The 15,254-nt window shown below is 38.9% G+C and overlaps 1 pseudogene; it reads right to left on the bottom strand.

Moving 5' to 3' along the window:
• Positions 1-4,688: 4,688 nt before the first annotated feature.
• Positions 4,689-14,653, bottom strand: LOC144226908 (DNA polymerase beta pseudogene; annotated as a pseudogene).
• Between the last annotated feature and the right edge of the window lie 601 nt (positions 14,654-15,254).

Here is a 15,254-nt window from a genome sequence, read left to right as displayed (position 1 = left end):
AAAAATGAGGAAGGATGCTTCAAACTTGGTATCCAGCAAATTTTCAAAATAATAAAATCATATGTTGAGTTTGCTTAGAGAATAATAAAAGAAGTCCTCAGTAGTTTCGTAAAGATGATGAAAGATCAAGCACAATTGACTCCATAGGGCAGACCATCTCTAATTTTCCACTTTTGCACAGTACAAACAACTTTAAAGACCATGGAGGAAATATAATCAAGTGAGGTATGACTAGTGTTGGTTTATTACAAGTACTTTTTTTTCTTAATAGGCAGAAAGGGTATTTTCATCATGAAAAAGAATCTTTAACAGACTTCTTAAAGACTAATTCTGTTGATTTTTCTCTTATACCTTGCAGTTGTCTTTTCCTTTCTTGGGGCCTCACCAAAAATACAGAGCAACAGATGCTAGCTTCACCGTAACATCTGGCATCCATTTATAAAAGTGCCCAAGAATAGATGTGACACATATTTGCTAATAGTCTCTAACACCTTTATGTGGCAAGTTTATTTCTTTTTTGGAGTGGCAAGGGCAAAGGGGGAGGGAGAGAGAGAAACTTAAGCAGCCTTCATGCCCTGCATGGAGTCCAACATGAGGCTTGATCTCATGACCATGAGATCATGACCTGGGCTGAAATCAAGAGTCAGATGTTTAACCAAATGAGCCATACAGGCACCTCATTTTATTTCTAAATATTCTGATCTTTCTGAGCCCTGGACACATTGGTTCTTAGGACATGGTGTTAGATGCACTTCTTCAGGTCAACTTTGCTTATTCAATGATCTGAATTCCTTCTCCATCCTAATTAAACATCCTTCATATTTCTGTTTTTGTCAAAACAGTATTTTGTTTGGCTGACTGGGAAGGGCCTACTAAATAGTCAATGCACTATTTCTTTTCTTTTGTCTTGTCTTTGTTGGGAGGGGAGCAGCTTAGTCAGAATCTATAACACACAGCTACAGAGAGAAAAACAAACCTAAGGCTCTCTGGGTGTCTGTAGGGGCTCATAGGTATATATGGGCATCAAAGTCATAGCCTGAGCCCTCTTCTAGGCCAGAGTATACAACCAGAAAAAATATGCCATAGTCGTGCTAATTAATAAGGTCTTCCTAATTGATCTATTTGAGGATTTTTAATGAGGACAGTCTTCATTAATGTTTTATGGCCAACAATGAAATAAAATGTGAAAAATTAAACACACATGTTTTGTGAAATCTCTAAGAAACAGTGTGCCAAGCAGGCACACTGATCATGCTCCATATCCAATCAGGGCAATGGCCTCTGTATAAAGAAAGGGTTTGCTGGGAAGTCAAGTGCATAAGAACTACTCTCCAAATGTACAGGTATTCCACTCCCTGGTAAAGGAATAATTTTGTTGAGACAATGTGCTGACCCAAATATTCAATATCTGCATAGCAGGAAACACGGTATCAGAAAGGGTAATTGATATCCAAACTTATTTAGGTAAGAGGAGATACAAATAGAATTGGAATGAACAGCTCTTTTAAACTTACCATGCTGGCTACCTGGGCCACCCGGAGCTCAAACTAGGCAACAATATGAACTACTGCTTGTGATAACAAATTTCCCACCCTCTTGTTTTATTCAGTTATGGCAGCCTCCCAGCTGTATTCCAGCTGCTAAGTGAGTCACTCAGTGAATATCTGCCGTTTAATGCTTTAACATGGAACACAGTATTTGTTTTGAAAGTCACTCCTGGAATAATGGCCCATGTATATCAGCACAATCAAGTTCTAAAGCTTGAGCATCTGAAAATCTGAACTCTGATTAATTAACATGTGTTTCCCTGATGTACAAGAATTGAGAAAATCCTATTGTATCTGAGTCAATCAGCACTTTGAACACTAGCAATTATTGGAATAAGAACATTAAGAATGAGGTATTCTCAGAATCAAAGATTAATGAGCCCATCAGAGCTCTGACTCTTCATAAGTAAGGGAAATTGAAAAGGCTCATGCTGTTTATGTATGTATCTCAAGTAATTTGCAAATCAATTATTTTAAAAAAATCTTATCTTACTATAATTTTCCTCAAAGCCCTGTGGCATACACTTGTGCGGTTTTCTTAGAATAGGACCGGGGATGCGATTCAAGAGTTTCAGGAAAAGTAGAGCTTCTGTCTCTGTGCTTGAGATGAAATTAAGAGAAACATCAAGTTATGGCATTCAGAAATGCTCCTTCTTCTGGCATGAATACCTATTAAGCTTAGTTGCTTTCTTTTTTTTAACTGATAAAATTGATTAGATTTAGAGACTGTAATAGTGAAGTAATGATTTCCAGACATTGCACTTAAGTAGAGAAGTGGGCGCTGAAATAATTCTATTGGAAATGAAGAGTCCTGTTAATAATTCTCCCCTTGAACCTTTATTAAAGAGATAAACAGTTGTCTGAATTTTTGTTTCTCCTCACCTGCTCTCAAAACATAGCAGGCTGTCTCATCACAATTGTGTTTCACAGGGAGGGTGTGAAGATACATGAGTTACCAATTGTAAAACACTTTAAAGTCAGAGGTGTTAGACTCGATGATAGCGAGAAAGTAGAAGGAAAATAGGTGACAGCTTGCTAAAAAAATGTCATTGTCCATTTCTGGATAACTTCAGGGTAGCTCATGATAAAGTCTTTACCCAGAGGTTTCGTGGAACTATTTGCACTAAGTCGCATGCTGAGTATCACATGAAGCACACTAAACACCTTTTATATCACTCTTTCCAATGGCGACAGTTACACAGAGGAACATAAACCAGGCTATACTGCTAATATGACATGCCTGAAACAAGAGAAAAATTATACAGGGCAAAAGAACTTCCTACAATTAAAAAACAAAACAAAACAATCACAAAAACCATGAACACATCAATTATATATCCCTACAAAGACTGCAAATTCAAAGAGTCCTAAGGTGGCTTTTCTTCCTTCTCTAAGTATCTTATCTTGAATAATGGCTATACTATCCACTCAGGTTTCCAAGTTGGAAATGAAGGACTAAACCATGAACTTAACCTTCTCTCACTGCTACATTACCAGTCTTCAGAGAAGACTGGTATTTTATAGTTTCTTACCTGAAAACTTCCTAACTGGCATCTTTGCTTTCAACCTAAGCTTACTCCCCAACTTTATAACTCATCCTAGTAACTGTCATCAAATTCTATTTTCACACGCACACGTGCACATGCATGCACACATGCACACATGTGTGCATGCACACACACACACACCCATCAGGTTTGATACTGTCATTCATACATAAAACAATTCTGTTTATCCTTTTTGCCAATGAGATAATCCATGAACCCAAGCAGTGCAGTTCAGCCTACTCAATCTTGCTCACTTGCCTCTGAGGTTTGATCTTGTACCTTCTCCAAGTGGGGGCTAAATCCTGGGATAAAGAGAAATCTGTATTTTCACACATTACTGGCATTATCATCGCTGCACTTTTGTGTTCGTTTTTTCTGCTTATAATGTAATCTTCTCATTTTCTTACATGGAAAAAGAAACACAGGAAAAAAAAAACCTTCTCATCTCAGTTAGGTTAGGGCATTATCTTTCGGTGCAAACTATGTAAGACAAGGATGCTTCCCTCTTCTTTTCTAAATGCATCTTCTGAGAGGTTAAGATGGTGGAGCAGCGTGGAGACCCTGAGTTTGTCTCTGACCTGAAATCCAGCTAGATCAGCACCAAACCATTTGAACACCTAGGAAATGGATCTGAGGATTAACACAGTGATCTATGTAACCTGAGCCACAGAACTCGGCAGGTACATAGTGCAGAAAGGTGCACTGGGAGAGAGAGAAAAGTCATGGAGGGTAATGAGCTTCTTTTGCAGAGAGAGGACAGAGAAATGGGGGAGGAGAGTGTGGCACATTGGGTGAGCACAGGAAAAGCACTTCTCCTTCAGTAGCTGGAGAGAAAGAAAAAGAGTGAAAACACTCACAGGGGACTGAACAAGAAAACTGTTCTCCCAAACCACAGACGGGAAGAAAAGAGAGTGTTTCAGTACCATTGGGACTATATAAACAGGGGAGCGCAGAGTCCGAAATTTTGGAGCTCAGCACCTCACGGGGTTCTGGTAAGGAAGTAGGGAAAATCCCCAGGACAGGCAGCAGGATCTGAGGGGGCTCTGTGCCACGTGGGGAGAACCAGTTCCCCTGCTTGGAGTGCATTTGGGGGAGAGACATACGGTTTCCCCACAGGCAAAGGTCCCAGTGGACCCCGGAGAGCAGCCACGTTTGCTGGTATTGGAACAAAGGCACCAGAGTGCAGTGAAACCTGGCATTGGCTGTGCATAGTGTTTTGACATAATCTCTGAACATCTGCTGCTGTGTACATGCATGAATGTTTTTTGGAGCAAGCTGACACCACCCACTGCTCAGCGAGACTGTCCCCCAGAGAGTCGGAGTGGGTCCAAGCTGCAGAGGTCTCTGAAGTGCGGGACTGTGAAATACAACCCCATCTGAGATAAAACTCTGGAGGGAGGTGCCGCTTGGCATGCTGTTGGCTTGGACACAGACAGGCTGGGAGAGGACGGAGGCCTGAATCAAAGGTGGGGTACTTGAATGCGGGTCTGTGAGACTGTGAAGTTCCTGTGTCAGAGACTAGGGAGCTGGGTGAAGCCATTTCCACCTCTCTCATGAGTGTGAGTGTGTAGGCACATGGAGCTGCCCAAGTAAGCTAAGCAGCACCACCTAGTGGAGAACACAGCCGTTACACCAAGCCCAGCCCAACTGTGCCCTCCAAGCTCATCCCCTAGAAGACCAGCACAAGTCACTCCACCTGCTTAGTGTACAGACTAGAGAAGGTATGAATTTTCTTAATTTTTAATTTTATTCTTACTTTTTTTCTTTTCTTTCCCTTTTCTATTCTACTTTCCTTCAACAAAAACACACCCAGAATCTAGCTACCTTTATTTTTATATTTTGTTTTTAATATTTTAATTTTAATGTTTAATTTTATTATTTTTTTTCTTCCTCCAAAATGACAAAATGAAGGAATTCACCCCCCCCAAAAAAAAAATAACAGGAAGAAATGACAGCCAGGGGCTTAATCAACACAGATATAAGCAAGATGTCTGAACTAGAATTTAGAACCATGATAACAAAAATACTGTTGGGGTTGAAAAAAACATACAATCCTTATCTTTCTGTGCAGATAAATAAATAAAATCTTCTCAGGACGAAATTAAAAATGCTATAACTGAGATGCAATCTCAAATGGATGCCACCATCACAAGGATGGACCAAGCATAGCAGTGAATCAGAGATGTAGAAAATAAAGTTATGGAGAATAATGAAGTCATAAAAAAAAGGGAAACAAAAGCAAAAGATCATGACATAAGATTGACAGTACTCAGTGACTTATTAAAAAGGAAGAACTTGCAAATCATAGGAGTTTCAGAAGATGAAGAGAGAGAAAAAGGGGTAGAAGGTTAATATGACCAAATTACAGCAAAAAACTTTCCTATCCTGGGGAATAACACAGGCATCAAAATCCAAGAGGCACAGAGAACTCCTATTAGATTCAACAAAAACCGACCATCAACAAGGCATATCATAGTCAAATTCATAACATACACAAATAAGGAAAGAATTATGAAAGCAGCAAGGGAAAAAAAAAAAAAAAGTCCTTAACTTATAATGAAAGACTTGGCAGGCCAGAAAGGAATGTGAGGATATACTCAATGTACTGAATCAGAAAAATATGCAGCCAGGAATCTGTTATCCAGTAAGTCTGTTATTCAAAATAGGAGAGATAGAGTTTCCCAGAAAAACAAAAACTATAGGAGTATGTGAAGGGCAAAATTTGCAAGGAATTTTAATGGGGGGGGGGGCCCTTTGAGTGGAAAAAAGACAAAACAAATCCAAAAAAGAGTAAAAACAACAAAGACAAGAAAGGACCAGAGAACATCACCAGAAACACCAACTCAACAGAGAACACAATGGCACTAAACTCATATATTTCAATACCCACTCTAAATGTCAATGGACTAAACACTCCAATCAACAGACATAGGATATCAGGATGAATAAGAAAACAAGACTCATCGATATGCTGCTTGCAAGAGACTCATATTAGACCTAAAGGACCTGCAGATTGAAACTAAGGGGATGGAGAACCACCTATCATGCTAATAGTCATCAAAAGAAAGTTGGAGTAACCATACTTTATCAGATAAACTAGATTTTAAAATAAAGACTGAAGCAAGAGATTAAAAAAAAAACAAAACAAAACGGTGTTATATGGTAATTAAGGGGTCTATTCACCAAGAAGATCTAACAATTGTAAATATTTTTGCCCCTAATGTGATAGAAATCAAATATATGAATCAATTGATCATAAACATAAAGAAACTCATTTCTAATAATACCTTAATAGTAGGAGACTTCAACACCTCACTTATAGCAATGTACAGGTCATCTAAGCAGAAAATTAACAAGGTAGCAATGGCTTTGAATGACACACTGAACCAGATGGACTTAACAGATATATTTAGTATATTTTATCTCAAAGCAGCAGAATACACATTCTTCTTGAGTGTGCATGGGACATTCATGAGAATAGATCATACACTAAGACACAAATCAGCCCTTAACAAGTACAAAAAGGTCAAGGTCATGCCTTGCATATTTTCAGACCATGACACTATGGATCTTGAAATAAACCACAAAAAAAAATGTGGAAAGACCATTAATGCTTGGAGATTAAAGAACATTCTATTAAAGAATGAATGAGTCAACGAAGAAATTAAAGAGCAAATTTAAAAGTACATGGAAGCCAATGCAAATGAAAACACGAGAGCCCAAAACGTCTGGAACCTCTGGGACGCAGCAAAGGCAGTCATAAGTGGAAATATACAGCAATCCAAGCCTTTCTAAAGAAGTAAGAAAGGTCTCAAATACATAACCTAACCTTATACCTAAAAGAGCTGGAAAAAGAACAGCAAATAAAGGCCCATACCAGCAAAAGAAGGGAAAAAATAAAGATTAGAGCAGAAATTAATGATATCAAAATAAAAACACAGTAGATTAAAAAATAAACAAACAAACAAAACATAGGAGCTAGTTTTTGAAAGGATTAACAAACCTGTGAACCCCTAACCAGACTGATCAAAAAGGAAAAAGGAAAGAGCCTGAATAAATAAAATCATGAATGAAAGAGGAGAGATCACAATCAACACTGAAGAAATACAAACATTAATAAGAGAATATAATGAGCAGTTATATACCAACAAATTGGGCAAGATGAAAGAAAGTGACAGATTCCTAGCAACATATAAACAACCAAAACCGAAACAGGAAGAAGTTGAAAATTTGAGAAGACCCATATCCAGTAAAGGAATTGAATCAGTAACCAAAAATCTCCCCCCAGAAAACCAAGAGACCAAGGCCAGACTGCTTTCCAGGGGAATTCTACAAATATTTAAAGAAGAGTTAACACCTATTCATTTGAAGCTGTTCCCCCGTCCCCCACTCCTCTCCTAAAAAAGGAAAGAAAACTTCCAGACTCATTCAACAAGGCCAGCATTACCTTGTTTCTAAAACCAGACAAAGACCCCACAAATATAACTACAGACCAATTTCAATGATGAACTTGGATGCAAAATATCTCAACAAACACTAGCAAACCAAATTCAACATTTAGAGCATTATTCATCACAATCAAGCAGGACTTATTCATGGGATGTAGGGCTGGTTCAAAATTCATAAATCAATGAATGTGATACATCACATTAATAAAAGAAAGGACAAGGGTTGTATGATTCTCTCAAGAGCTGCTGAAAAAACATTTGACAAAATACAGCATCCTTTCTTGATAAAATCCCTAAAGAAAGTCGAGAAGGAAAGACAATACCTCAAGATCATAAAGGACATATAAGAAAGACCCAACACTAATGTCATTCCCAAATGGGGAAACACTGAGAGTTTTCCTAAGGTCAGAAGCACAACAAGGATGTCCAATCTCACTGGACATTCACCGTTATTCAACATAGTGTTGACAGTCATGGCCTCAGCAATCAGAAAACACAAAGAACTAGACGGCATCCAAATTGGCAAGGGGAAAGTCAAACTTTCACTCTTCACAGATGGCATGACACTCTATGTGGAAAATCCAAAAGGCTCCACCAAAAAGCTGCTAGAACTCATCCATGAATTCAGCGAAGTTGCAGGTATAAAAATCAATGTACAGATGGGGCGCCTGGGTGGCTTAGTCGGTTAAGCGTCCGACTTTCGCTTAGGTCATGATCTCGCGGTTCGTGGGTTCGAGCCGCGCGTCGGGCTCTGTGCTGACTGCCAGCTCAGAGCCTGGAGCCTGTTTCAGTCTGTGACTCCCTCTCTCTCTGACCCTCCCCTGCTCACGCTGTCTCTCTCTCTCCTAGAAATAAATAAAACATTAAAAAAAAAAATCAATGTACAGAAATTGGTTGCACTTCCATACATCAATGATGAAGCTGCAGAAAGAGAGATCAAGGAATCAATCCCATTTACAACTGTACCAAAAACCATAAAATACCTGGAATAAACCAAATGAAGAGGTGAAAAACCTATACACTGAAAATTATAGAAAGCTTATGAAAGAAACTGAAGACACACACACACATACAAATGGAAACACATTCCATGCTCCTGGATAGGAAGAACAAATATTGTTAAAATGTTGATACTATCCAAAGCAATCTACATATTCAATGCAATACCTATCAAAATAATGCCAGCATTCTTCAGAGAGGTAGAACAAACAATCCTAACATTTGCGTGAGACCAGAAAAGACCCAGGATAGCCAAATCAATTCTGAAAAAGAAAACCTAAACTGGAGGCATCACAATTCTGGACCTCAAGGTATATTACAAAGCTGTAATCATCAAGACAATATGGTACTAGCACAAGAACAGACACATAGATCAATGAACAGAGTAGAGAACCCAGAAATGGACCACAAAAACGTATGGCCAACTAATCTTTGATAATGCAGGAAATGATATCCAATGGGAAAACACTGTTTCTTCAGCAAATGGTTGTAGGAAAACTGGACAACATACAAAAAACATGAACGGGGACCACTTTCTTACACTGTAGCCAAAAATAAACTCAAAATGGATGAAAGACCTAAATGTAAGACATGAGACATGAAAATCCTCAAGAAGAAAACAGGCAACAACCTCTTTGACTTCAGCCACAGCAACTTACTTGACATGTCTCTGGAGGCAAGGTAAGCAAAAGCAAAATTTAACTATTAGCATCTCTTCAAGATAAAAATATTCTGCACATTGAAGGAAACAATTAGCAAAACTAAAAGGCAACCAATAGAATGGGAGAAGATATTTCCAAATGACATATCGGATAAAGGATTAGGATCCAAAATCTTTAAAGAACTTACCAAATTCAACAGCCAAAAAACAAATAAGCCAGGGGGCCCTGGATGGCTCAGTCAGTTAAGCGGCTGACTTCTGCTCAGGTCATGATCTCACGGCTCATTCAGAGCCTGGAGCATGCTTCGGATTCTGTGTCTCCCTCTCTCTCTCTCTGTGCCCCTCCTCTGCTCATGCTCTGTGTCCCTATCTCTCAAAGATAAATAAATGTCAAAAGAATAAAAAAAAATAATAATCCAGTAAAGAAATAGACACTTCTCCAAAGAAGACAACCAGATGGCTAACAGAAGTAGGAAAAAAATGCTCAACATTACTCATCATCAGGGAAAAACAAATCAATACCACAATGAGATACTATCTCACACCTATGAGAATGGCTAACCTTAACAACTCGGGCAACAAGAGACGTTGGGAAGAGTGTGAAGAGGAGCCCTTTTGCACTGTTGGTGGGAATGCAAACTGGTGCAGCCACTCTGGAAAAAAGTATGGACATTCCTCAAAAAATTAAATACAGACCTGCCCTATGACCCAACAGCTGCACTAATAGATACCTATCCAAAGGATACAGCGGTGCTGATGCGAAGGGGTACTTGCACCCCAATGTTTATAGCTGCATTATTGACAATACACAACGTATGTATATAGTTCAAAAGTCCATCGACTGATGAGTGGATTAAGAAGATGTGGTGTATATACACAATGGAATATTGGTTAGTAATAAAAGAAAATGAAATCTTGCCATTTCAAACAACATGGATGGAACTAGAATGTATTACGCTAAGTGAAATAAATCAGTGAAAGAAAGACAACTATTGTATGATTTCTCTCATATGTGGAATTAAGATACAAAACAGATGAATATAAGGGAAAAGAAGCAAAATTATTATAAAAACAGAGAGGGAAACAAACATAATAAGAACCTCTTAAATACAGAGAACTGAGTGTTGTTGGCAGGGGGTTGGGTGAGGGGATGGGATAAAGAGGTGATGGGCAATAAGGAGGGCACTTATCAGGATGAGCAGTGGGTGTTATATGTAAGTGATGAATCCATATATTCTATTCCTGAAGCTATTACACTATATGTTAACTAAATTGGATTTAATATTTTTTTAAAAATCAATAAATACATAAACATTTTTAAAAACTCCATATTCTAACTCAGTTCTGTTCAATAGAAACAAAATGTGGACTATATATGCAATTTTAGATGTTTTATTAGGCATATTTAAAAAAATAGAAACAATAAATATACAAATGCACGTTCTTGCCGTTATGCTTAGCACACGGAGTTGCAGGCATTCATCTGCACACTTGCTACTTACATATGTTTCTGCCTGGCTTACCACTGCGAGCTCTTTAAGGGAAGGGGAGCTCATTTCATTTGTGTACCTCCAGAACCTGGCACAGGACCAAACACATAATTCAATCTCAATAGTTATTTAAAGAAGGAAGGAAGAAAGTGAAGGATTTCAAGGAAGGGAGTGGAGGAATGAAAGAAGCGAGGGAAAGAAGGCATGAAGGACAGGTGTTTGTTTTTCATGATTTTTTTTTAAATTCAAAATGTATTTTTCTTAAGAAACATAGTATTATGGTAGCTACACACTGCAATTAGACCACAAAATTTAGTTCACGTAATTTAAAACTTGGTTCACAAAAGGTTTTTTTAATAGTATTATTTATATACGGTGTTTTGGTTATGTTTACATCATTGGCCTTGTGAGAAAACAGGTCTTAAAAATTGATTTATAAAAGCATTAAATACAACTTTGACCCTTGGGCAAATATGTTCTAAGCATGAAATGTCTATTAATAGAAGGATATTTTGGAACACACCTTGTTTGTAATTTGAATTCAGTAAGTGAACCACAAAAGTGGCTCCTCCTTATACAGAAAAGAAGCTATTTAGGGCACCTGGGTGGCTCAGTCGGTTAGGCATCCAATTTCAGCTCAGGTCATGATCTCATGGTTCATGAGTTCAAGTCCCACATCGGGCTCTCTACTTTCAGCATTAAGGCCACTTTGGCTCCTCTAACTGCCGCCCCCGCGCCCCTGCTGCCACACACACACCTTCTCTCAAAAAGAAACAAGCATTAAAAAAAAGAGAGAAGCTATTCAACTACACGTGAGGACCAAGACTGAGATTTCTCACGTGTTTTAAACTTAAGATTGGTAAGAGGCTGTAAGGAGCTTTGAGAGAAATGATTAGGGTAGTATATACAAAGATGTTTCATTTTCACTAGAGAACATCTTATTTATTGTAAGATGTAATCATGTGTTTTCTTGTTAATGACTGTAAATAAACTTTGCCAACATAACAGAGTGATAAACCAATCACTTAGTGTTATCCTCTAAGGCGTTGTGGGTTTACAAGGTAGAATATGCTTCTGAAATCCAGAGAATATAAAACATAAAGAAAAAAAAATATTTGAATTGTTTGGATCACATTTCTTTTCCCTTCTCACTAGTGATATTGGGCCCTGATAGATCATTCTAGCTAAAATATTGTATAATATGGAATTAAAAGGACCTTAATGTTGACATTTATTACCAGTATCTGAACATGAGTACCTATGTCACTTTGGGGTCCTGGGATAACTTAAGATAGATAATCTAGCATACAAAACAGAAGATTTAAAAAAAAAATAACATTACATCTCTCACAATGTGAGACAGTGCTTGAATCTTTCCCAGCTAGCTCCAAAATTGATTCTGGATAAAGATTATATAAAAATGAGAAAAACACTTCTCTTATGTGACAGGTGACAGTGCCCTAGATTTTGCTGCCTGCCATCACTGTCGCTTCCAAGAAATTGAGAACCTAGTTTACCATAACAATCTTCATATTCACATAAGAGAAACATATCATGGGAAGAATCCTCAAATGTTTCTCCTGTATAAGTCCCACATATAGTAACTATGGTCTTTTCCCCATATTCATTATATAAAGAACAGGAAGTATAAAAAGCTTATCATGCATACCAATGCTGGGGGAAAATAAAAGGAAAACAATCTGAGGACAGTGGGTAGCAAGTACTGTGGTGTATCACTCAGGATCCCAGGTGATTCCCAGAGGACAATTCTTGACATTCCTCTGTCCAATTATGATGGTAAAGGGAGCAGTGCAGTGGCTATAGCATGAAAACGCCTGGGCAATCAGATCTTAAGTCCCCAGGCAAGTCGCATAGCACAGCAAGGCAGGAAAAACAGATGAAGAAATTTTGGATTGCAGAGTGAGAGAAGAGATCGCAAATATCAGGCTGGAAGCTCCAAGTGATGAGGGGTATAGTTATCCACGTCACCTTCCAGTCACCTTCCATTTCTTTATATAGCCTAGGAGGTCAGAACCACTACAGTCCCCGGTCAGCCGTTCTCAGACTGAGCCAATATACAGAGCAAGGAGAATCAACTGGCACAAGAGGTAAACACTGGCAGATGCTGGGATGAGCCACCAAGAGACCACCCATCTTTGGGACTAAGGAACTCCTTTCACCAGCTACCAAGACTGTTATCTGCTGAGCTCTCTCAGTCTGGTTCCTAGCTAGGAATTTTCTTCAACTGAAGGAACTTGCCTCACCCAGGCCCTGCACCTTCTCTGAAAGCAACCCACATTCAAGGAAGGGATGCTAAATATGGAGGTCCATGGTCCGTGGCCACTCAATGCCATCTGAGAAGGCATCTCGGAAGGCATACACCATCTCAAGTGCCATTGGCAAGATTGTCTGAGAGCACTGTAGTGACTCCATGAGATTTCTACCTCTCTGTCTGCCCACCCTGAGTTTTTTACTCTCCAACAAGCCATCTGTACTTCAACTAAGAGTGTGCTTCATGGGAAACCTGGCCTATGAAGGGAAATGGTGATTACTAACTGGTACCTGCATGAAAATAGATGAAACACTGTACATATTTTTTTTTTTTGAATAGTACAGGAGGCTTTATTGAGTGCAAGCTATAGCATGAAGAATCATCTAAAAACAGCAGAGCAAAGGTTAAGAAACAAATTAAGATTCCTGTTGAATTGAGCTGTGCCTGTAATGAAGAATAGGAACATTCACTTTGATCCTTGGGTTCTTGGTATTTCCACTTGGATGTAATCAAAGATGCCTTTCCACTATCTATTGGTAGAGGCTGTCCAGCAACTCCAGTGACTCCCTGGGGACAGACTGTATATCCACTGATTGAAAAGCCCTTCTCTAGGGAATGAACTCTCGTATTTTTATAGAAAATATCACTCCCAGTGAAACGGAGAACACGACAGTAATATTGATCTTTGGGTAGCAACCTGATATCAATTCTCCTGTATCGATACTCCTTTTCTTCATTCTTACTGGGAAGCTGGAAAACACTCATGAACTTTGCTTTACCTTTTGACAGAGTGTCTGTCATAAAATGGACCTTCTATAACTGCTCCATAACACAATGTAACAGCTTTGGCTCTTTGGTTGATTCAGAGGTAAGCCTGGATGGGTCAGAAAGACATCCACATCATCAATGAACTCTTCACCTCTTCTGAAAATGCCACAGACTACCACAATGTATTCGGAATCCATTTTTTTTTTTTTTTTTTTTTGAGAGAGAGAGAGTACAAGCAGGAGAGGGACAGAGGGAAAGAGAGAGAAAGAAACCCAAGCAGGGTCTGCACTGTCAGTGCAAAACTCGATGTGGGGTCTGAACTCATGAACCCTTGAACTCACAAACTGTGAGATCATGACCTGAGCCAAAATCAAGAGTCAGATGCTTAACCGACTGAGTCACCCAGGTGCCCCTCAGAATCCACTTCTTAAACTTCAGTTAGTATAATGTCTTATTTTTGTAACATCTCTTTAGGATGAATTCTATTCTCAAACTCCTCAATTTCAGGCCAATTCGCTGATTATACTTTGACTTATTTTCATTTTTTTCTGAGACCTACTAATGCTTAAATTCTTTCACCTACAACCTTCCTCACAGGAGATGGATCAGTGCCACTAACCCAAATCAGTAAGTTGATAGATGAACTCGTATCATACCACTGAATTTTTTCCAGCTTTTACAAGTTTCCAGTCACTAAAAAGTATCAACCTTTTTCAGCAATTTTTGATCCTATTCCAGGCAACTTCTTAGCATCTGCTCCACTCTAGTTTTATGGGCACTTGGTTTCACTGATGCTGCTTTCCGCTAAGCATCATATTTATGGATAGCCTGGTTCATGTTCTTCTCAAAATCTGCAAGCTCTGTGAGCATGTTGGTGACTCCCCCATTGAGCGTCTCCTCTGATGCTTTCCATTTGCTCATGGTAGCCTGCCCCAAGGACTACTGAGTGCTAAAAGCCAGGGACTGGCCCCCTGTGCCAGCTTGGAGGAGGGGCCAGGACTTGGGGAGGGGGGTAATACCAACCCAGCTCTGACAAAGCCTGAATGGCCCACTGGACAATGGCTGCCTCTGAAAATATTGTATGCATCCTTGTATTGATCAAAATAGAGAAGTAAAAATGAGAACACACCTGACTACAAACTTCTGCCTTTTAGAATAAGGTCCAACGTTCTCCTTTTTTAAAAAAGTGCTTTATTTACTTTTGAGAGAAAGCACAATACGTGAGGTGCAGAGGGGGAGGACAGACAGTCTGAAGTGGGCTCTGCACTGACAGCAGCAAGCCCATGTGGGGTGTGAACTCATGAATTGTGAGATCATGACTTGAGTCAAAGTCAGCCATTCAACCAACTGAGCCACCCAAATGCTCCCCAATTTTCTCCTTTTGCAGAAGAGATCATAAAGGCCTAGAAACAAAAATAATTATTTCTTAACCTTATTAAATAAATTAGAGAACGAGAACCTTTTTCTCTCTTTTTTTTTTTTTTTTTGGCATTTGAAAATTTCTCTCAATACTTTTTTCTTC

The sequence above is a fragment of the Crocuta crocuta genome, unplaced genomic scaffold (genome assembly GCF_008692635.1).
Source record: "Crocuta crocuta isolate KB4526 unplaced genomic scaffold, BGI_CrCroc_1.0 scaffold32, whole genome shotgun sequence".
NCBI classification, from domain to species: Eukaryota; Metazoa; Chordata; class Mammalia; order Carnivora; family Hyaenidae; genus Crocuta; species Crocuta crocuta.
This window is presented reverse-complemented; position numbering and strand designations above follow the sequence as displayed.